Here is a 22665-nt window from a genome sequence, read left to right on the forward strand (position 1 = left end):
TCTCTCTCTCTCTCCCATTTACTTTCTCACCAATGACATAGGTTTTCTCTTTCCCTGCAGACTGCCTCTGCCTGCCTGCCTGCCTGCCTGCCTGCCTGCCTGCCTGCCTTCCTTCCTTCCTTCCTTCCTTCCTTCCTTCCTTCCTTCCTTCCTTCCTTCCTTTTTAGTTCTTTTTTAGAAAGGTTCTCACTATGCAGTTCAGGCTGATCTCAAGCTTACTTGGTAGCCAAGGCTGGTTTTGAACTTGGAATAATACACTTGCCTCAGCCTCCTGAGTTCTAGGATTACGGGGAGGCACCTGACTTTCACTAACAGTTTTTGCAATTTGATTTTTTAATGATAGCTATTGTTTCTAGAGCAAGAAGGAATCTCAGTGTTGTTTTAATATGCATTTCTGTAACAGACAGAAATGATGAACATTGTTTCATGCATTTATTGGTCATTTTTACTCCTTCTCAGAAGTATGTATTCATTTGAGTTGCCCACTTTTTGACTTAGATATTTTAGATATTGGGAAGTATCAATTTTTTAAAAGTTATATATTCTACCAATTATTCCTCTGTCAAAGGAATAGCTGGCAAAAAATGTTCCTGTTCTGTAAGTTGTCAGTTTACTTGGTTGTTTTCTTTGCTGTGCAGAAGGTTGATACTTTGATATAATCTCATTTGTTGATTCTTTATGTTATTTTTTGTTTAACCGTGTTTCTGTTCAAGGACTCCTTGTATATGCTTATAGACATCTTTAAGAGTTTTAATTACTTGTCTTCTGGTAAATTATTTTCATTTTGCTACTTAGGTATTTGATCCATTTTGATTTTAGTATAGTTCACTGAGAGAGATATGAGTCTCTATTCAATCTTCATGTGTATAATGAGTTTTCTCAGCATCATCTATCTTCCAGTGTGTTTTTGGTTCCTTTCCCAAAGATGAGATAACTGAATATGCATGGGATTATTTCTGTATCATCTATTCTCTTCCATTTATCAGCATATCTGATTTTGTTCCAGTAGCATGTTTTGATTATCATACCTTTGTAATATAACTTGAATCTCAGGTTGTGGTGCTTCCTGCTTTACTCTTATTTCTCAGGATTACTTTTGCTACTCTGTGTTTCTTCTGTTCCATGTGAATTTTAGAGCTGTTTTCTATCTTTATTTGAGGAGTACTGTTGGTATTTTGATTGGGGTTGCATTAAACATATGTATCAGTTTTGGATGTGTGGTCATTTTGACAATATTGGTTCTGCCTACCCAGGAATAGGGAATATCTTTGAAGTTTGGATTTTCTCTTTGATCTTCAGAGTACTGTGTTTTTAACCGTAGAAATATGTCTCTTCATTAGGTTAATTCCTATGTATTTAAATTTCTAGTTTCTTTTCTCTTGATGTGTTTATTATTGGGATACATGAATGCTATTCTTGTGTGACAATTTTATATCCTGCTAAACTCTTGAATTTCTTTATTAGGTCTAGAAGTCTTTTGGTGGAATTTTTTTGAGTTTCATATATAAAGGATCATGTCATCTGTGAATAAGAATAGTATGAATTCTTACTTTCTTGTCCATGTCTCTTTTATTTCTTTCTCATTCCTACTTGTTCTAATTTTTCAACTACTTTATTGAAGAGTAGTACTTATAGTGGAAACTCATATTTTGTTCCTGATTTTAGAGGAAAAGTTTTTAGTTTTTCTCCATTCAATATGATGTTGACAGTAGATTTATCATAAATTGCTTTGTCAGATTGAGGTAAGGTCTTCTGTACCTATTTTCTTCAGGCTTTTTATTATACATGAAAGATTTTTGTCACAAGTTTTTCTGTATCTGTTAATATCACGTGATTTTGGTTCTGCTTCTGTTTATGGTGTATATTAAAGTTATTGGTTTGCTTATTTTGAATCATTCCTAGATCCCTGAGATTAAACATTCTTGATCTTGTTTTATGGTCTTTTTGATAAGTTGTTAAATTCTACTTGCCAGTATCTTACCAAGGATTTTTGCATCTATGTTCATTAAGGAGACTGGCCTGTAGTTTTATTTTGTTCAGTCTTTTTCTGGTTTGGGGACCAGAATGGATACTGGCTTCTAGTCATGAGTTTGAATGCACTAGTTTTTTTTTTCCAATTTCATTGAACAGTTAGAAGATCATTGGAGTGATAACTTTCATAAAACTCCTGTAAAATTCAGCAGTAAACCCATCAGGTTCTCCTTAATTGTTAGATTATTCATTTTGGCCTCCATTTGTTACTGTATTATTCATTTTTTCTTCCTGATACAGTTTTGTTAATTTATATGTGTCTAGGAATCTGCCTACATCTTAAAATTTTTGCAATTTGTTAGAGTACAGATTTTTCAAATTATATTTTATTAGTGCCTGCTTGCAGTACATAATCAACGTATTCATCATGAGAGATTGTACATGAATGTAACACATCTTAGTTCTTTTTATGTCCCATTCCACTCTCTTACCTCCAACCCTTCTTCTTCTCCCCACAAAGTTTAATTTCCATTTGTTTCTATCCATTTATTTTTCTTTAAATCTCTTCTCCTTTTATTCCCACTCCTTCCCTCCATCTATTATTCCCTTTTCCATTTGAATAAAATTTTCCTACTTCCTAATATCTACCCTACATTTTGCTCCATATTTATACTTCAAGTTTCTCAAATAAGAGAAAAAGCATGATATTTAAACTGGTTTGTCTGATTTATTTCACTTAAGATTATGTTCTAGAGATAAATACATTTGCTTAAAAATGTCTCACATTTATCCTCCTTTATGGCAGAATAATAATCCAATGTATATAAATAGCAAATTTTACTTATGTATTCATCTATTAAGTAGGCTATTTCAAAGGTGTATCTTTTATGAACTGTGCTGTTATAAACATGGAATACAGATTATCACTGTGCTTTGATGGCTTTTATTTTTCTGGGAAGATACTAAAAATGAAATAGCTAGGTATATTGGTTTGGTCATTTATACTTCTTCATTTAAAAATTGTCTATTAATTTTTTTTTTATTTTGAAAGTAGTAAAAATGCAACAGCACAAGACAGAACAAAGCCAATCAAAACAATGCAGTGAAGGAGGATACTGGGATAGTAGTAATAGTTACTATGGTATATTTCTTTAACTTCATAATAGTTGTCCAGTCAATTAGGTATAGTAAAATCAAACCAAAATAGAACATTATAAAACCAATTGAGAATACTGAATAGAGCAAAAGAAACATAACAAAACAGTGAAAACAGCTTATGCCTCTGAACATAAGATAGAAGGAAATCCCCCATATTTGCTATACTATATATGGTCATCCTCCCAAGAGATGCTGAAATATCTATCCCCAGTACCTATGGGGAGAGGGAGAAGGTGGGGAAGGGTGCTTGATTTTCAGCCCACGTGGCAGTAGGCTCACAGGTATTCTCCTCCAGGCCCACCCTGCAGGTGCTTACCAAGAGCGCAGGTGAATAAGCTGCCTGAGTCCCTCCATGGCCAGATCTCAGGAGTTCTGGTTCGCCTCTTGGCCCTTGCCGCAGGCACTTAGCAAGAGGGTGGGTGAATAAACTGCCTCAGTTCCTCCGTGGTCAGATGTCAGGAGCTCTGTTCTCCTCCTGGCCCATGCTGCAGGTGCTTACCAAGAGGGTGGGTGAATAAGCTGCCTGATTCCCTCAGTCCTTCACTTCATGGCCGGATCTTGGGAGCTCTATTCTCCTCCTGGCCCATGCCATGGGTGATTACCAAGAGAATGGGTGAATAAGCTGCCTGAGTCCCTCCATGGCCAGATCTCAGGAGTTCTGATTCTCTTCCTGGCCCATGCTGCAGGCTCTTACCAAGAGGTTGAGTGAATAAGCTGCCTGAATCCCTTCATGCCCACATCTCGGGAGCTCTGTTCTCCTCCTGGCCTTTGCCATGGTGCTATTGTCTATTAATTTGAAATGCCCATTTGTGATTGGGTCTTTAAAGAGGTGTCTTCAAGTCCATGCAACTACAAATGAAAAAATGTAAAATCACAACAGATCAGATAATTCAGATTTTTAGAAATCACTTTGAGAAAATATGCCTAATAAAATGAAAAATTCAGAGAAAATACATAAATTCTTACATGCATATGAACTGCCAAATCTAAATAAAAAAGATATAAAAATTCTGCATAATCCATCAGTCAGTTAAGTTGAAAAATAAAAAAAAAATTAGTAAGGAAAGGCCAGGCCATGACAGATTCACTACTGAATTCTACAAAGCTTTTAAACAGTTCTCATGCCAGTACACAAACTGTTTAATGAAATAAAAAATATAATGTCTTGTGTTCTGAGTGAATGATTTGGGGATGACAATGAGCAATGTATATACCACTGTTGCCCCTGATTGATGTATTTAGAAATTTTCTTTTAGGTTTTGCCTTCTTTTTCACTTTGAAATAAAACAGATTTGAAAAAAAGGAAAAGTCAAAAGGAAATCTGTTCTCCCAAACTCATTCCTGAAAGCAAGTATTATCCTGATCACAAAACCAGAACAGTCTAGGCCAATCTCGTTAATGAACACACAGGCGAAAATCCTCAGTAAGATATTGGCAAAGAGAATGCAGCAAATCATCAAAAAGTTCATACATCCATTATGACAAAGGCTAGTTTCAAGAATGCAGGGGTAGTTCAACAAATCAATAAATTAATTCACGACATAAAAAAGGATAAAAATCACATGGTCATCTCAATAGATGCAGAAAAGTGTATAACAAAACACAACATGCACCCATGAAGAAAATAACAGTAGGTGGTCTTTATCTCAGGTTGATAAAAGCCATTTGTGACAAACCAACTGCAATATGATACTAAATAGGAGGTAAAGTTTTAATTCTAAAATAAGGAACAAGATTATGGTATTCACTAACACAACTTACATTTAATGTAGTCCTCAAAACATTAGGTAGAGCAATATGAGCAGAGAAAGAAATAAGATATGGATAGGGAAAGAAAAAGATAAATTATCATTATTTGTAGAAGATATGATTCTCTACACAGAAGATTCCCCCAAAACTCAACCAAAACACTAATACCAAATCCAGCAATATAGCAGCATATAAAATAACACTCAAAAAGCAATAGCATTCCTGCATACCAATAACAAACTCATTAAGAGGGAAATTAGTGAAACAATACCTTCCACAATAGCATCAATAAAAATGAAATACTTTTAACCTGATCAAGAAAGGGAAAAACCTATAGTATGCTGCAAAAGGAGATCAAAGAGGATATCAGAAAATGGAAAGATAGTCTCTGTTACTGGATAGGCAGAACAAATATCAAAATAGCCATACTTTCAAAACTGTTATATAGATTTAATGCATTATCAATCAAAACACCAAAATACCATTCCTTAGCAAACTGGAGAAAGCAATCCTAAAATTCATATGAAACAATATGAATAGCAGTTGCAATTCTGTCCAATAAGAGAAAAATAGGAGGCATCACAATTGTGGACTTCAAGTTATACTACAAAACCACAGTCATAAAACAGTATGGTATTGATAAAAAATGCAGGCGTTACGGGAACAGAATAGAAGATACAGAACCAACTTTAGGTACATCCAGCAATGTTATTCTTGACAAAGTTGCTAAATCACTTTGCTGGAGGGAAGATAGACTCTTTAACAAATGCTGAGAAAACTGGCTATTCACATGCTAGAATTTGAACCTGGACCCATGTCTATCACGATGCTCTAGACAAACATCATGATGGGCATCTGAAATGAGTAGACACTTGTCAGATGAAATATAGCCAATGCACTAAAAAAATTCAACATTGCTGAACATCTGAGAAATGCAAATGAAAACAACAGTAAGATTTCATCTTACTCCAGAAAGAATGGCTACCATTAAGAAGTAAACCAATAACAAATGCTGGTGAGGCTGTGAGAAAAACAAAAAACTCTTCACTGTTGATTGGCTTGAAAACTGATACAACCCCTATGCAAATCAATATTACTTCTCAAAAAAAAAGTAAAAACAGAAATTTGTTTGTTCCAGCTATTCTCCTTCTAGGTATCTTCCCACCACCACAGTGATATATGCATACCCATGTTTACAGCAGAACAACTAATAATATCTAAATTTTACAAGTAGCCTATATGTCCATCAACAAATGAATGAATAAAAATAGGATATTTATATACAATGGAGTGCTACTCTGCTATACAAAAGATAAATGTGAATCATTTCTAGAAATATGAATGCTCCTAGAGACCATAATGGTAAATGATGTAACTCAGACACCCAATTTTAGTTATTACTGTTTTGTCTTATTTGAATAACTCAATATATTTTTAAAACTCAATATATTTGAAATAAAATATGAATAATAAAAAAGAAAAATAATGTAATTCAGTGTAGACAATGTATATAAAAGTGTTGACTTAGTACAGTTGTATAACATGTTTTATATTTTCTGTGGTCTATTAGTCTGGTTTTCAATCTGAACTTATGATAACTAACAATTTGGTTATTAATTCTAGGAGTATCTTGAGTTTTTGGTTCTATGTAGAGAATCATGTCATCAGAAAATAATTATCATTTATTATCTTCCTTTCCCATCCATATTTCTTTCTTTTTAATTTTTTTTTTCTCTTGTCTAACTCCTATGGCTAATGTTTTGACAAAATGTGGAAGGGGATTTATGATAGTGGACATTCTTGTCTTGTTTCTGATTTTAAAGAAAAATCTTTTAGTGGTTGACCATTTAGTATGATGTTGGCTTTTTGTTTGTCATTGGTAAGTTTTAACTGACTGAAATGAAGACATTTTATTCCAACTTCTTTGGGTTTTTATCATAAATAGACATTGGACTTTGTCACATGCTTTTTCTGTATTTATTGAGATGATGTTGTGACTTTTGTCCTTGTTTTTAGTAATGTGTTGCAACTTTCAGCATGCCTGGAATTAATTCTACTTGGACATGATGTATAATCTTTTGGACAATTTGCTGTTATTTTGTTTGTCAGCATCTCTTGAAAGATTTTTGCATCTAAGCTTATAGAGTGGTCTATAGTTCTCTCTTTTAATTGGTTTCCTTTTTGGTTTTAGAATCAGGGTAATGATTGTTTCCAGGAATAACTTTGGGGATGATGTTCCCTTTTCAATTTCATTAAAGAGTTTGAGGAGTATTAGCACTTGATCTTCTCAAAGCTTCTTGTAGATTTTGTCAGTGGATGTGCAATGATCTGCGTTCGTATCACTAGGTAGTTTTTTTGTATGTCTTCAATATTGTCAATTTTATTTATTTATTTTTAATTTTTTACATTTTTGTGTACTGGAGACCAAACTCATGTCCTCACACTTGCCAGGCAGAGGCTAATGCTGCTGAGCTAAATCTCCAGCCCTTTAATTTTGTTAACAGATTTTGGATTTTACAGGATAATGTATAATTCTTGATGTAAACTTTGTAAATACTTTGTATCTAAGGATCTGTGTATTTCTTCTAAACTTTTCTTTTTATTAGAGTACACATTCTCAAAGTTATTACTGATGATCTGTATTTCTGCAAGATTCTTTGCCTCTTCACATTTTTTATTTGTAATTGCATAGTTCAGTGTCTTTTCTTGTTTGGATAACACTTTATAAATATTTGTCTATTTTATCTCGTCTTTCTAAGAAAGAACTCTTTGATTTGTCAGTTCTTTGTATTTCTTTGTCTCAGTTTCATTAAGTACCTCTCTGATCTTTATAATATCCTTCCTCATGCTAGCGTTGGGTTTGAATTGTTATTGTTTCCTTAGAAACTTGAGGTTCATCATATTTGAGCTCACTCTTTCTGATGTAGAAATTCACTGCTATAGACATCTCCTTTAGGCTGCTTTTTTAGCATCCCATAGTTTCGAGTATGTTGTACTTATCTTATTCTTTGATTGTAGGAACTGTCTAATTTTTCTTTAATTTCATCTGAGCACCATTAATTTTTACTTGAGAATATATTATTTAATTTCACAGTTTATAGAATTCATATGGTGTTCTTTGCCATTGATTTCTACTTTCATTGCCCTATGGTCTCATAATATGCATGGGATAAATTCCTTTCCTTTGCATTTACTTGCTCCTACAGTATGATATAGATGTTGTCTACTTTGGAGAAAGTCTCATGTACAGCTTAGAAATAATGTGAATTCTGTTGTTGTTTGGTGGAACAGTCTATAGTTATCTATTAGGTCCCTTTTTCAAGGGTTTTTATGCAATTTTGAAACATCTTTGCTTAATTTTGGGTCCATGGAAACAGAACTCCCAAATCTGGCCATGGTGGGACTCAGGCAGCTTATTCACCCACCCTTTTGGTAAGAGCCTGCAGTGTGGGCCAAGAGGAGAACCAGAACTTCTGAGATCCAGCTGTGGTGGGGTTCAGGCAGGTTATTCACCCACCCTCTTGGTAAGTGCCTACAGCGAGGGCCAGGAGAAGAACCAGTGCTCCCGAGATCTGGCCATGGTGGGACTCAGGCAGCTTATGCACCTGCCTTCTTTGTAAGCGCCTGCAGCATGGGCCTGGAGGAGAACCATTACCTGTGAACCTACTGCCATGCAGGCTGAAAGTCAAGCACCCTTCCCCCTCCCACTCCCCCATAGCTACTGGGGATAGATGTCTCAGCATCTCTTGGGAGGATGACCATATGCAGTATAGCAAATATGGCAGAATTTCCTTCTACCTTCTGTTTGAAGGCAAAGGTCGTTTTCACTGTTTTGTTTTGTTATGTTTCTTTTGCTCTATTCAGTATTCTCAATTGGTTTTATAATGTTCTATTTTTGGTTTGATTTTGCTATACCTAATTGACTGGATAACTATTGTGAAGTTAAAGAGATATACCATAGTACCTATTACTATTATCCCAGTATCCTACTGTGAAATCCTATACCAGTTTCACTGCACTGTCTGGATTGGCTTTGTTCTGTCTTGTGCTGTTGCATTTTTACTACTTTCAAAATAAAATTTAAAAAAAAGATATTCAAGCTCTTAGGCATAATAGCAGGAAAAGTGATACATTCTGAGCATAGGAGATAAAGATGGGGACTGTAGGGCTGGGGACTTAGCTCAGTGGCATAAGCACCTGCCTGGCAAGTGCAAGATCACAAGTTCAATCCCCCCCCTTCCAAAAAAACCCAGATAACTTGGTGGTAAGATAAGATAATGGCTGAGGACACCTGGCTGGAACTCCAATTCACTAAATAAAGGTTGTAGCCCCAGGCATAAAAAAATATATTTTTTTTGGTCCAGTCAAAAATTTGTGACAGTTGGGTATTTTCTTGGTTACTTTTCTCATTGCTGTGATGAAATACCTAACAACCAAAGTTTAAGGGGGAGGAGTTTATTTGGCTCAAAGTTTGTAGAGGTTTCAGTTCGTAATTGGCTAGTTCCAATGCAGGGTGCATGTGACAGGGGGCCAACAGTTCTTGGTAGCAGAAGATAGCAAAAGCAACAAGAGAGAGCAAGCGCCTTTCTGTCCCTTATATTATATGTAGGTTACTGCCTTGGGGCTGGTGTAGCACACACACACAATCACAACATTGGATCATGAATCAATCACAAACTCTTGATTCAGCTGCCTTCAAAAAACTTACCTTCCATGATTGTGTAAGGCTATAAGGGGACATCTAGACACAAATTTTAACAGGTATTGAAAGTAATTTTTTTATTTATGAACTTTATTGGTACATTTTAGATATACATAATGATCACATTCATTATTGGGAATTTGTACCTGTGCATACTATAACATCATTCTTTTTTCATTACCCTACTTTCTAGCTCCTCTTTCTTTCTTTACAAAAACTTTATATTCTTGGTTTTGTCTCATTTTTTCTCATTCCTCTCACCTCTACAGTTCCCATTTCCATTTTCTTTCTATTTTACAATATCTATTATAAATTTTGGTACTGTTTTACACTTTTCCTTTCTCATGCCAGCCAATGCAGTGTTTACCCAAGAGTTTTCAATTTATTATACTTAGGAGTATGATTTCAAAGGGCATACATTTGGCTGGAGATGTCTCAAACTTATCCTTCTTTATTGTAGAATAGTATAAAAAACCACATTTTTAAATCCATTCATCATTTGATAGTCATTTGGATTGTTTCCAAGATTTAGCTATTGCAGACTGTGGCATTACAGACATGGGTGTGTATGTATCACGGTGGTGTGATGCTTTTAATTCTTTTGGGAAAATATCAAGAAGGGGACTATCTGAGTTGAAGGGAAATTCTAGTTTTAGTTATTGTGAGGAATGTCTAAACTGATTTCCACAGTAGTTGTAGTCTATACTCCCACCAACAGTGGAGAAGAATTCATTTTTCCGGTAGCCACACTAAGATTTCTTATTGGACGATTTCTTGATAACAGCCACTATTTCTGGAGTGAAGTAAAATCTCAGCATGTTTTAATTTGTATTTTTCAAATGATCAATGATGTCAAACTTTTTCATATGTTTATTTGTCATTTCTTCTTCATTTGAAAAGTGTCTGTTGTGCATGCTCATTTTTGGATTGGATCTTTAAATTTTGAACAACTGATTTTTTTAGTCTTTTATATATTCAAGGTATTAGTAACTTGTCTAAGGAACAGTTGGAAGAAAATTTTTATCACAATGTGGATTGTGTCTTCACTCAGTTGGTGCTTTCTCTTGCTGTACAAAAGCTTTTTAATAGGATGTGATAACAATTGTTTCTTTGTGATAGTTCCTCGCAATTGGGATTTTGTTCATAAAATCTTTGCCTACACCAATGTCTTCAAGAGTTCTACTTTTTCTATCTTCCAGTAGATTTACAGGTGGTGGACAAAGGAAAAGCTTCTTTGTGTCTGTTGTATTGTATGCAGGGTACCCACCTTAGAGCAGGTGTAGCACACACTCCCTGAATTCCACCATTAGACCATGACTCACTTACAAACCCTAGATTTGCCCACCTCTAAAATACCCACCTCCATGACTGCCTGGGTCTTTGGAGGACATTCAGATACAAGCCATAAAATGTAGAGGTATTTTACTTTCTTCATTAGATTGATTCCTAGGTATTTCATTGTTTTGGATGTTATTGTGAAAGGTTTCCCTAATTTTTCTCAGTGGGATTGTTATTCTTGTACAGGAAAGCTATTGACTTTTGAATGTTGACTTTGTGTCCATCTATGCTACTGAATGTACCTATTAAAAATTGGGAAATATAGTGGTGGAGTTTTGGGGTCTTCATTGAGTACTATGTCATTCACAAATAATAATTTAACTTCTTCCTTTCTTATCCTTATTCTTTTTATTTCTTTCTCTTGTCTAATTTTTCTGCCTAACATTTCCAGAACTGTATTAAACAAGAGTGACATCGGTGGAAATCCTTGTCTTGCTCCTGATTTTAGAGAGAAAGTTCTCAGTTTTCAACCATTTAATATTATGTTCACTGTAGGTTTATCATAGATGGCTTTAATAAGATTGAGATAAAGACAATCTATTCCAATTTACTGTAGGTTTTTTTTATTATTACTGCATGTTGGACTTTTTCATATGCTTTTTCTGAATCTATTGATTTTTAATTTTGGCTCTGTTAATATGGTATATTACATTTCTCGATTTGTGTATGTAGAAATATCCCTGTATACCACTTTGTCATTGTGTAATCTTCTTGAAGATTTGTTGCATTCTTTTTGCCAGAAACTTATTAACGACTTTTGCATCTATGTTTTTAGTGAGATTGGGCTGCAGTTCTCTTTTTTGGGTGATTCATTCTCTGTTTTTTGTATCAGGGTAATGCTTGTTTCTAGGAATGAATTGGGGATTATTGCTTCACTTCCAATTTCATTAAAGAGTTTGAAAAGTAGTGATATTAGCTATTCTACAAAATTCTTGGAAAATACTGTGATGATTCTGTCAAGATCTGAGCTTTTCTTTGCTGGTGGATTTCTAAATACATCTTTAAGCTCATTGACTGAAATTACTCTTTAGAATTTTTATATCTTCTTTTAAAATTTTTTTTATTTTTGTGACAGGGTCTCACTATGTAGTCCAGTGGGCCTTGAAATCACTATGTATACCCGGCTGACCTTGAGCTCATGACAATCCTCATGTTTTAATTTCCCCAGTCCTGGGATTACAGGCATGTACCACCAAGCTCTGCTTTATATTTTCTTATTTCAGCTTTGGTAATTCAAGAATATCTATGAATCTGTTTGTTTCTTCTGCATTTTCCATTTTATTACAATTCAAGTTTTCGATGTAGTTCTACATGATCTTCTGGAATTCTGTAGGATCTCTTATGATTTCATTCTTTTCCTAATTGCATAAATTTGAGTCTTTTTTGTCCTTTACTTTATAAGCATTAATAAATTTTGGTCAATTTCATTTAATCTTGAAATGAATCAACTGTTCAATTCATTGATTCTTTGTATTTTTTTTTTTGTCTTTTTCATTTTTATCGGTACCAGGGATCAAACTCAAGACTGCCTGCTTGCAAGGCAGGCGCTTATGCTGCTGAGCTAAATCCCCAGCCCCAATTCTTTGTATTTTTTAAGTATCCATTGCATTATTTTCTGCTCTGATATTTATAATTTCATCCTTCATATGAGCTTTCAGCTTCACTTGCACTTCTTTTTATTACTTTTTAAAATTTTATTTAAAGAAAGATGAAACAAAACAGAAAATGAGTATAAATGATACACTTTCAAAGAAAAAATAAGTAAGAAATCACTGGTTGATGTTTATATATTGTCTTCTTACAAATAGTTATTCAAGATACAAAAGTGGAACATATAAAGTGGGGATTCAAACAGCAAGACTGCAAACAGTTCTGTTCAACTATCCAACAAAAACTTAGTAATATGGTTGTCAATCCTATACACTTAAACATGCAGTTATCCATATCTTCATTTATATTGAGATTAGACAAAACAAAGCAGGCTAAAATCACTCTGAACAAAGAATAATATTTTGCTGGGTTTCACATCATGACACTTCGGGTTCAGCACTGGGTACTGTAGTGTCTTTTTTTTTCTTCAAAGTATTTGTTCATTTCATTATATGTGATAAGATCAGTTCTCGTAAATTGTTTATAGGTTCTATGCATGCATGAGTCTTAACATGTATTTCTATCCTTTCTATATTAGAAGGAGAAAAAACATAGCAGGATAAAATAAAACATATTCCTATAAATGGATGAAATGAAAAAGACATATAAAACCACTGTACAGAGTTCTATCATGGTTCCTGTGTTGCCTCTTGTTATCTTTAATAGAAGTGGCTATATCATCAAACATAGTATATTGAATATATCAGTACATAGCAGTATTAGTAAAAACACAACTTTGTAAATAGTGTCTAACACAGGTAGTAATCAAACCAGAATGGATATCATAGTGAATCTTGTCATCTTTGGTGTAGTTGCCTATACTCTGAGACTTGATACTGTCAGTCATAACAGTTTTAAATAAAATCTGTTGATACCAAACAGCAGTCAAACAAACCAGATTTAACTAAGATAGGTCATGATAAAACCGTATAAGTTATGCAGGGCTCCTGATTAAGTTAATAGGAAATTAAAGATGATTACTGAGTTATATCCTGATATTTTTGGGATATCTGTCTGTACCTCAGATCTAGTGCATGTAGACAACTGGGACAGAATAAATTCTGTCTAAGCAGAGCGATGTGAGTAATATGGGTATTAATTCTTGATACACTATTAACAATATCTTCTGCCATCTTTCTTAAGTCTATTCCTCCCCTTTCACTCCCACAGGGTACACTGTGCATTTTTGGGTCTCATCAACAACTTGGTTTTAAATTTGGGGGGGGGGCAAGCTGATATTTACCTAAGTGGTTCTGAATGTTATCCCTCCTGGACCTGACCTCTAGTTGTATTCCTTTACCTATTTAAGCCTGTCTTTACAACCTTTCCACAAATACTGGTGTAGTTCCCCTATTACTGTCTGATTCCCTGTCACACAGAGCATTATTTGCTCATATTTGATTTTCAGCCCATGTACCCTTTGTCAGGTTAATTATATTTCCTATAAAGAGCATCTCAGTGAATCATACCTCCTGATCTACTCTGTCTATGATTCTCTTTTTTTTTAATTTAGTGTATCAAGGCATCTATGTTAGAGATTATAGCCAAATTTCTCTGCCTCATTTCTGTTGTGCTCTTTTTCTGCCATTAGTTTTCTGTTTGTCTTATTCATTTCACTTTCTGCTCCGTTCACTGAGGCTTCTCTGCCACTGTTCCTGGAATCCTGGTACTTTTCTCTCTCTCTCTCTCTAGAATGTCCTTCAGTATCCTCTGTAGAGCTGGATTGGTGGTGATGAATTCCCCCCCAGTTCCTCTTTGTCTTGGAAGCATCTTGTTTCTCCATTAATTTCTAGAGATAGTTTTTCAGGGTACATCAATCTGGGCTGGAGGTTATTTTCTTTCAGGGCTTGGAATACTTCACTCCACCCTCTTCTTGATTTGATAGTCTGTGTTGAGAACTATGCTGTGATTTTGGTGGGTTTTCCTTTATAGGTAATCTGTTTCTTGTCCCTGACAGCTTTTAATATTCTGTTCTTATGTTGAATTTCTGGGATCTTGATTATTATATGCCTGGGGGTAGCTCTGTTTTGCTTGTAGGTAGCTGGAATCCTGTATGCCTCATATATCTGAGTATTATTTACTTTTTTTATGTTTTGGAAGCTTTCCTTAATTATTTCTACAAATAGCCTTTGTAGTTCCTTTGTTTGTACCAGTTTCTTCATTCACATTGTGTATTAAGTTATAGATCCTCTTGTCATCTTCTAGACTTTGTATTGTTACTGCTTGTTTCCTTATTTTTAAGAAAGTTTTCCTACAGTCAAAGATGGAAAACAATACTTCATGTAACAGGAACCCCCCAAAAAGTGGAGTAGCTATTCTGTTCACAGACAATGTGAACTTCAAACCAATAATGATCAGAAGAGATAAAGAAGGTCATTACATACTGGTTAGGGGAAAACTTCAAGAGGAAGAGATAACTATCTTAAATATATATGCACCAAATTCCAAATACTTGTTTATATAAAAAAAGTATTAACAAAAATGAAAAACCAAATAGCAGTAACACAATTATAACAGGAGACCTTAACACACCATTGATACCAAGGGACAGATCAACCAGACAGAAAATCAGCAAAGAAATAACAGAACTGAATCATACCTGTGAACAAATGGACTTGATAGACGTATACAGAGTGTTCCATCCAGCAACATCAGAATACACATTCTTTTCAGCAGTACATGGGTCATTGAATAAAACAGACCATATATTAGCTTGCAGAAAATTTTAAATAAATACAAAAGGGTTAAAATTATCCCTTACATGTTATCGGATCAGAGTGCCATGAAATTAGAAATGAATGATAAAAGATACTGCAAAAATCCCATAAACACATGGAAACTGTAAAACAAAAACTTGAGTAATAAGTGTGTCACAGGGGAAATTAAAGAAGAAATTAAACAATACCTACAATCAAACAAAAATAGAAATACAACTTACCAGAATCTGTGGGAGGCAATGAAAACTGTCCTCAGAGGAAAATTTATTGCACTGAGTTCCCATATCAGGAAAACAAAACAAATACAAATAAATAACCCGATGTTACACCTCAAACATCTAGAAAAAGAACAGCAAGTCAAGCCCAAAGCCTAAAGAAGAGAGGAAATAATAAATATCAGACCAGAAATTAATGCAATAGAGACTAAGAAAAGAATCCAAAGAATCAATGAATTAAAGAGTTGGTTCTTTGAAAGAATAAATAAAATTGATAAGCCCTACCCAACCTTATTTAAAAAAGGAATGAAAAAGCTGAAATTCATGGAATAAGGAATGAAAAAGGTGAAATCACTAGAGCCTCTGTGGAAATACAGAAGATCATGAACACCTATTTCAAAAACCTCTACTCTCATAGGTTTGATAACACAGAAGAAATGCACAGATTCCTAGAAACATATGAAGTACCTAAACAAAGTCAAGAAGGTGTAAAACTGATGAATAACTCAATTTTTACAATGTAATTCAGTCATTACCCACAAAGAAGAGCCCAGGCCCAGACGGATTCACTGCAGAATTCTATAACAAGTACAAAGTAGACTTGATGCCGACACTCCTCAAACTCTTCAATGAAATTGAAAGGGAAACAATCCTTCCTAAGTCATTCCTGGAAGCAAATATTACTCTAGTACCAAAACCTGAGAAAGACCCAACTAAAAAAGAGAACTGTAGACCAATCTCACTAATTAACACAGATGCAAAAATTCTCAATAAAATATTGGCAAATGGGATGCAGCAAATCATCAAGAAGATTATACATCATGACCAAGTGTGATTCATCCCAGGCATGCAGGGATGGTTCAACATACATAAATCAATAAATGTAATCCACCATATCAATAAAACCAAAAGTAAGAATCACATGATGATTTGTATAGATGCAGAAAAAGCTTTTGATAAGGTCCAATATTCATTTACGATAAGAACCTTGTAGAAAATTGGAATAGATGGTCTTTACCTCAAAATAATGAAGGCCATTTATGACAAACCAGCAGCCAGTATCATACTAAATGGACAAAAATTGAAGGCCTTTACTTTAAAATCAGGCACAAGACAAGGATGTCCCTTACACTGCTCATATTTAATATAGTACGGGAAATACTAGCCAGAGCAATTAGACAAGTGAGAGAAATAAAAGGGATAAAGATAGGAAAAGAAGTTAAATTATCATTATTTGCAGATGACATGATACTCTACATAGAAGACCCCAAAACTCTGATGAAAGACTCCTAGATATAATAAATAAATTCAGTAATGTAGCTGATACAAAGTCAATATTCAAAAATCAATACCATTCCTATACACTAACAACAAAATCACAGAGAGAGAAATAAGAGAAGCCACACCCTTCACACTGTCAACCAAAAAGATGAAATATTTAGGAATTACTCTCTCAAAAGAAGTGAAAGACTTATACAGGAAAATAATACACTGAAAAAAGAAATTGAAGAGGATCTCAGAAAGTGGAAAGACATCCCTTGCTCATGGATAGGAAGAATAAATATTGTGAAAATGGCCATTCTCCCAAAACTGTTATACAGATTCAATGCAATCCCAATAAAAATACCATCAGCATATCTCATAGTTCTAGAGAAATCACTCCTAAAATTCATCTGGAGCGAGAAGAGACCTATACTAACAAAGAAAGTTCTAAGCAGCAAAGGCAAGGCAGGAGGCATCATAATTCCTGACTTGAAGTTGTACTACAAAGCAACTGTAGTAAAGTCAACATGGTACTGGAATCAAAACAGAGCCAAAGATCAATGGGATAGATTAGAAGAAGATACAAGCACAACTACAAAAACACTTAACCAACTTACCTCTGATAAAGAGGCCAAACATGTTCACTGAAAGAAGGACAGTCTCTTTAATAAATGGTGTTGGAAAAAGTGGCTCTCCACATGCTGAAAACTAAAACTAGACCCATTCCTATCACCATGTACTAAATTAAAATCTAAATAGATCAAAGATCTGTATATTAAAACAGAAACACTAAATCTATTGGAAGATAAATTGGGTAAAATCCTTGAAGACACAGCAGTAGGTAGAGAATTCATGAACATGGGAAATACTTCCCAGAATCAATAACTGGGATCACATCTTATTAAAAAGTTCTGCATGTCAAAAGAAATCTCTAGCATGGTGAAAAGAAAACCCACAAACTGGGAAAAAAATCTTAGTGAACTGTCCCTCAGACAAAGGACTTCTGTCTAAAACATATAAAGAATTAAATAAAATCAGACCTGCAAAATTCAAAGATCCAGTGCAAAAATGGGCATCTACATTCGTGAGACGAATACACACTTTTCAGATGAAGAAATACAAATGGCATATAAATACATGAAAAAATGTTCATCATCATTAGTCATTAGAGAAATGCAAATTAAAACAACACTGAGATTCCATCTCACTCCTGAGAGAATGGTAAGGATCAAGAAATCCACCAACAACATATGCTAGAGAGGCTGTGGGGAAAAAGGAATTCTTTTGCACTGTTGGTCAGAGTGTAGACTGGTGCAACCATTGTGGAGGTCAGTCTAGAGATTTCTCAAAAATCTGGGACTGGAAGTCCCATTTGTTCTAGCTATTTCACTTCTAGGCATATTCCCAGAAGAATGGAAAGCATCATGCCACAGTGACATATGTGCACCCATGTTTATAGCAGCACAATGTGTAATAGCCAGATCTTGGAAACAACCTAAGTGTCCTTCAACTGAGGAATGGATAAAAAAAGTTGTGGTATTTTTATAAAACGGAGCACTACTCAGCTATAAAGAATGATCACATTGAGATATTTATCAATAAATCGGCACAGCTTGAAACCATACTCGTAAGTGAAATAAATCAAACTCACATGTATAAATACCGAATAGTTTCCCTAGTGTAAGAAATGATAAGAATATATAAAAGTATGTGGTAATCATGATTCCCCTTATATTGCTTTGAATCCTTCTAATGTTTTCACTCATTAATTGGAATGGTTTTATTCTGGGTGGTTTGATTTTATTGTCTGTGACGGTATGAATAGCTATTTTGAAGAAAGCAAGACATCATAATAGCTAGTGCTGATTTAATATCATCTTGTTTTGAAGCCCCATCAAGCTTTTGTTCTTCTGTCTCACTGGTTTTATCATGTTGCATCTTATTGTATTTTATTATATGTGATAGTATAAGCAATTTTTTATAGAAAAGACATAATATAGAAACCATTGTTCATTTTCTGTTAGTTCATTCGAAATACCCTGTAATACTTTCATTCTCTTGGATGGTTTTACACTGTTTTGATATGTTTGGTGCTATATAGTACACGAAGTTATACTCAAATATTTCAAGGAAAGAGACATTATGGTAACTACTGTTATGTCGGGTTATTTCATGGTGAAACACTATTTTGCTTAAATTGTTCTGTTCTGACATGTGTTGTTATGTTGTTATGTCCTCTTTTATCTAAATCTCCTTCTTTGTTTATTTTTTTGTTTTTTAATTAAAATAATTAAATATATATATATATATATATATATATACTGCAAAAAAGAGACAGTTTTCCTTTCAAGATCACACATTGCAAAACTGTCCTCCAGTATGAATAATCTATCCTTAGTTTCTTTCAAGCAGTTTTGCCAGCTTTCAAAGGAGTTTTTAATTTTCTGGTAAGCTCTTTGAACCTGCTTCATGTATTCTATGTTTTCTTTATATTCTTCATCAAATGATTCTCTCCTTTTTTTCTGTTCCTCCATTCTTCCATCTGTGTCTTCTTGAGAAGTGCTTAGCATTTCTTTTACTAATCTGTTTATATCTTGCTTTACTTTGTTAAATATTTTGCTTTTTAACTCATCTATGAGATCCCGAAGATATCTCTTTATGTCCACTGGTGGCGTTTCTGATATTGCATGTTTGCTGTCCTCCATCTCCTTTGTATTTACCTTTCCTGGATCAATGTTCTCAGGTTTGGGGGGCTGGGGACTTTTTCTTGTTGCTTCCTCTTCTCACATTTTTTGTTTCTTCCACGCAGGCATATTGAGGAGGCCCCAGTCTCTTTCTTTGTTGGCTATGGTTCTTCTGAATCTCATTGGCTAGGTATGCTGCCCCCTCCAGTGTGCTATTGTGGTGTAAACAGGGGTGGCAAACTCTGGCCCCTCTCCTCTGGATCAGTCAACCAGCTGAGGCCTTCACTGTTTTAGTGTGTTAGGAATTGGTTTGGGGCAACTTATTGGGTCTCAGCCAGGGGTGTGACCCAGGCCATGCCCACCCCACCAGTGAAGCCACTGATATTCCTTGTTCTTGCAAGTCCTCCCTGGTTCCAAGATGTCATCCCATTGGAACAATACCCTTTTCCATAGAAGGGTTTTATTCTTGGCATTCAGAGAGTCTAGTTGGTTGGCTTCCTTATTATTCAATTTCCTTACTCCCTGGATTTGCCTTTGATGAGCTAGACATCTGGGTTTTTGTCTTGTCTCCTAATCTTCTATTTTATATTTTTTAGTTTAGTTCCTGTGCTGATGTTTGTAAATTGCCTGTGGTAAGTAGCTTTATTAGTAGCGTTTAAAACCATTAGTAAATGACTACTTCTCAGAGTTGTATTTGAGGTGTAGCTGGTTACTAGGTCGGGAGTGCTGCAACACCTTGCCCCTTCAATTTATTGGGGATGAGAAGTTGCTGGCCACATGGCCCAGGCAGTGGTTCTTTTTTTTTGCATTGGTCTATAGTATATTTATGACTGTTAGGCAATCTCAGGCTTGGTATAATAGGAAGAACAAATGGCTAAAACAATTATGTCTCTTATGCAAAGTAGTACAATACCAATAGCATCATGACAAATAGCAAATGACAAGTGTGGTACCTATTAATCTAACTCCTTTAATTGTATGAACTACATTTTTGGTTATACAACAAAAATCTAAAACAAATCAGAAAATTTTATGCAATAAATAAGCCCTCAGTAAGGCAACTACCTTTAATGGAAAAATTTTTAAAGGAATTAGAGGGAAAATAGAGAAAGACAAGAAGAGGAAGAGATTAGAAGCAAGGTTGGAGGACAGGGCAATCACACAGATTTTTAGAAACTAGTGCAGAAGACAAAGGGAAATAGAGAAGAAAGAGATAAAACAATAAAAACAGAACAACATAAAAAACTAAAAACCATGTTCATACTTATACAGTATCCAGAGCAGTGAAAAAAATTTTTTTAAAAAGAAAAAATATCCACTTCACTCTGTGTCTCTGCTGTCTCTGGTAGACAATGTGGGTAGAGAGTGTCCAGCTCTGTACTGCAAGTCATCAGTATTTTTATGACATTTTAGTGGAGAATACCATTGTGCCTGCATCTTTATTTCCACTAAATTTCAGGCTGATTTCTGACCATCAGGCTGAAACTAAAACAAGAGACAAATGGAAATCCTAGTGCTTTGCCTAGACACAGAGTTGGATAAAAGGGTGATCTTATTTGTTGGCAACTCTGCAAGATATTTGTGTCTATTTGAGAGCTTCAAATAGGATCTTGCTTTTACTTTTATACCATTTTTATTTTACAGGGCAAACTTGTATTGGGAAGTTGTTACAAGGCATGTTTAGGAAAGCAGAAATGAAAGAGCTACCAGGGGAGTAAACCATTGTTAAGGGAGATCCTGGACTTCTGGCAGAACTTTCAAGTATGTTATGCTCCACTGACATTTATACATTATACAACTGTACCTGTACATAGCTGTGGGCAAACTATAAATATCCTCAGGGAGCTTGGCTGTACAGTTAGTCCATATTTGCCCAATTTTACCCTAAAAGCTGGTTTCCTATCTCAGATTCAGGCCTATTATTCATCCTATAGCAGTGTGTGGCCCTTGGGTAGAGCCAGCAGTTGCTCTGAGATTTGAATTTAGTTGACCTCTCCCAAGAAGTTTCCTTGCCAATTGCCCTCTCAGTTGTAGGATGTTTGAACCCAAATAACTAACCATCCACCATGGTCTGCTTGTCTACTGCTCTGGGCTCAGGAAGAATGTACCATTTGTCACCTCTTTGTTTGAAGTTTCTCTCCTCTGTCTCCTTGTGGGCTTCAATTCTCAGTTAAGATGGTTCATGGGTATTGGGGATCCACTTCCTTCCTCCTACATGTTGTAAGTTCCAGTATCTGGAGACCACATCTTAGAGAGGATCCTTTTCTAGTTTTTTCCACTTTAACATCTTCCCAAATAGTGGGATAGTGATGTCTCCCATTATAAATTTTATTGATATTTATCTCAATAAGTTGTTCCCCCAAACCCTTATGATCACATAGGTAGGGATTTTCTGAGGTTTCTGCCTCAAGGGTATATGATACTGTGATTAAAGGTATATGATATTGCATGTCATAGTTTGTTTGGATGCTCCCACAGCCTCATGCATTCATGGAGGCAGCTAAATCTAGAATTTCTGATTGGTTTCTTTTCCAGTGCTGGATTTGGGGATGTGAGTGCTGCACACTCCAAGGAGTGGGTAGCTAGTGTATTATGTAAGGGAAGAAAAGAGTCATGCTTTTCCCCCTTTTTCCCTTTTCACTCTTTTTGCTTGTGGCTGCCATGAGTGGTTGCCCCTTACCCATGCCATGCTGCCTTGGAGCCAGCTGAGTATGGACTGAAACCTCCAAAAACTGTAAGCTAAATAAGCCTTTCCTTCCCTCATTTTGGGCACCAGGTATTTTGTCTCAATGAGAGAAAATTAAGCAGGACAAAATTTTGTACCAGTGGATGGGATGTGACTGTATGTAACCATCTGGTTCAAGGGCCTTATGGGAAGAGTTTGGAAAGGTTCAGAGATGTCACCTGAAAGAGTGTAACTGGAATGACTTAGATTGTTCTTTATGGGAGATTCTGGTCAGAACTCAGATGACCAGAAGGCTGATAGAAATCCAGCCAGTTACAAGACAAGGTTTGGGAAGTTTCTACTGGGAAAAAGGACTGCATCATTTGTTGGCCTCCACATGATGTGTGTTATGGCTTTGCAGAAAGTTTGTCTGCAGTTTTCTCATGCCCAGAGACTTTATCTGAGACTGAAGTTAAGAGAGGTGGACTAATCAATCTGGAAGAAGAAATTTCAAGGCAGTCAAATATTGAGATGGTGGCATGGCTATTTTTGG

Source organism: Cavia porcellus, unplaced genomic scaffold, assembly GCF_034190915.1.
Source record: "Cavia porcellus strain 051 isolate PalLab524CR breed Dunkin Hartley unplaced genomic scaffold, mCavPor4.1 scaffold_3, whole genome shotgun sequence".
NCBI lineage: Eukaryota > Metazoa > Chordata > Mammalia > Rodentia > Caviidae > Cavia > Cavia porcellus.